Source organism: Canis aureus, chromosome 7 (genome assembly GCF_053574225.1).
Source record: "Canis aureus isolate CA01 chromosome 7, VMU_Caureus_v.1.0, whole genome shotgun sequence".
Classification (NCBI taxonomy): domain Eukaryota; kingdom Metazoa; phylum Chordata; class Mammalia; order Carnivora; family Canidae; genus Canis; species Canis aureus.
The window spans coordinates 72246856-72249676 of NC_135617.1; positions in this window are offsets into that span (position 1 = coordinate 72246856).

A 2821-nucleotide genomic window follows, 5' to 3' on the forward strand; every position below is an offset into this window, starting at 1 on the left:
CAGGTGATGCTCACACTGCTGGCCTAGACACTTTGTAAACCACTACCCGAGAACAGCCAGTTCAAGTGTTCAGTTGCATTTAGCATAGTCACACAAAGGCAACTTTGGCCTCCTCGAGTGCTATATGGCCACAAGGCTCTCTCCTGGATTTCACTTCTCCAATTGTACTGACACTATTCCCAAAAACCCCTTGTGTATTCCTAAAACACAGTGCTATCCCGGCTCCAGGCTCCTCCAGAACTTGTGCTTCGGTCACCTTGTCCACATTTTACACGAGGGAAAATGTTCAGGATACTGAAGTCAGATAAACGAGGACGATTACAAAAACAAAAACAAAAAAAGGGCCAATGTGAGCAACAAATGTCTCTGTTGAAGGCGGAGGACTGTGGGCGGGTCTTGGTCCTCGGAGTCTTCATTAGGAAGCTGTGCAGAAGAATCTGCTTTTCAAAAACACTTCTACGGCACTTACTATGTACAACAGTACACAATTTATAGATAACAAAAGTTGTTTATGAATATTTAATTGTTAACGGAATCCATTTTCCAGGCTTTGAGTTATCCATATATACTGTATCACGTAAACTGTGTGGCAGCCCAAATGGCTCAGCGGTTTAGCGCCACCTTCAGCCCAGGATGTGACTGATCCTGGAGTCCCGGGATCCCTGCACGGAGCCTGCTTCTCCCTCTGCCTGTGTCTCTGCCTCTTTCTCTCTGTCTCTCTCATGAATAAATAAATAAAATCTTAAACAAACTGTGTTTAAAAGATTTGAGAGACACGGGGAGGGAGAGAGCGTGCTTGTGCACGCGTGAGCAGGATGGGTGGAGGGAGGGAGGGAGGGAGGGAGGGAGGGAGGGAGGGAGGAGGGAATCCTAAGCAGACTCTGCTGAGGGCAGAGCCAGACATGGCGCTCAACCTCCCAACCCCTAAGATCATGAAGGGAGCCAAAATCAAGAGCCAAAGGCTCAAATGATAAGCCATCCAGGCACACCTTCTTTGTGCTTTCTGGATTCAATTGCGTTTATGCTGCTTTTTTTGGGGTGAGAAGGAGCAACCTTTTGCTCATATTTAAGTGATTAATAATTCCTTTAACTATGTATATTGAATGAAAAAGTACAATTTGTGTCAGAAGCGGTTTTGGAGCATCTGAAGTACTTGTGAAATTAGTGATCAAAACCTTAAATTGTAAAATTTTGGTGTTCCTTTTATAAATAACATTCCTACATATTTTACGAATCCTCTAGACTAGTGAACTGAAAATTTTAAGTGTAAAGTGTAACTTTAATTACACTTTAATTTACAATTAAACTTTAATTTAACTGAAATTTTAAGTGTAAGTGTAACATGTAACAAAAGCAGAAATTTAAAGCACTTCACAAAATAATTGCACATCTAATCCCTTAATAATAACCCTACAAGGTAGGTATTTTTTATCATCTTCATTTTACAGAAGAGGAAAAGGTACCAACACCATGCCATTAGTAAGTAGACCTGAAGCCTGGTCCCCATTGCTCTGTGACAAGAGTTACTTCATACAACTGTGGAAATTACTTCACATGGAACATCTTACTCAGATGCTTGGTTCAAGATCCTGATTATTTCCCCCTCAAATTCCGTTAAGAGGGACGCCTGGGTGGTTCAGTGGCTGAAAGTCTGACTTCGGCCCAGGGTGTGATCCTGAAAACCGGGGATTGAGCCCCACATGGGGCTCCCTGCATGGAGCCTGCTTCTCCCTCTGCCTATCTTTTGGTGTCTCATGAATAAATAAATAAAATCTTAAAAAAAAAAAAAATTCCGTTAAGAGGGATGGTTCCTAATTTGAGATGTTCCCTAACACACCAAACCTGCACTTCCAGTAGAAAATCTGTACTTCAAGCCCATTATTTTTATAGTTTCCCATAAATAGATGTCCACACTCAGTGTCTTAACCAAAATAGTGCCTTGTATTCTCTCTAGAACTGGATACATCAGATCATTCTCCTCTAGAATTCTCTCCAACTCCTACACCTCTTTTGACCTTTCCCTCTCATCCCTCCCATACCCTAGTTCAGCATTTAGTTACCTCACCTGCAAGAAGTTATGGGGTCCACTCCATATGCTTCCACAGCCCCATCATCAGCTCAAGTCACCACTGGTTTCTTTCCCAATCTACCTCTGCAATCTATCTCTAGGAATGGCCACACCAGCTATGCTCTCTCATTAACTCCCAAACAGTCTGTTCTTTCCAAGACTTAGATCTGCTCTTTTCCTAGATTCCAAAAATGGCTTCCTGTTCTCTCACTATTCAAATTTTTCCTTTTCAAAAGGCCCCTGAAGTGATCCTGTCAAATAATCAAGTTCTGGATAATCTTTCCCTTCTATGAGCAAATTGCAACTTATAGAATCTAGAGTACCACAAATTGGCAATTAACCAAATCACCCTTAGGCTGATGTCTCATTTTCTAAGTCTTGTGTAGCTAGACTATTGATGAGGTAGACTTTGTCTTTTCCTTTTTTATACCCCAGTGTTGTTTGTACAGGACGGTTGACTTAGGAATTTCTGAGAGGATCAGTACTGCGATCCCTGACCACAGGGCAGAGCTTGGACAATGAGAAGCCCAGGAGTCCCAGATGAAAGGAATGAACCCCTTTCCCTTCCTGTCTGAAGGGCTGGAGGAAGGGAGGGAGACTCCTTAAACAAACACCATCTAAAATGCATTAAGACTACAAGGTGGAGCCATCTGTATTAGTGGGGAAGAGTGGATACTGAATGCTGCTAGCAAACGGAACAGAGCAAATCAACACTGAGAACAGTCCCAACTCCCACAAATCTCCAAACAGTGA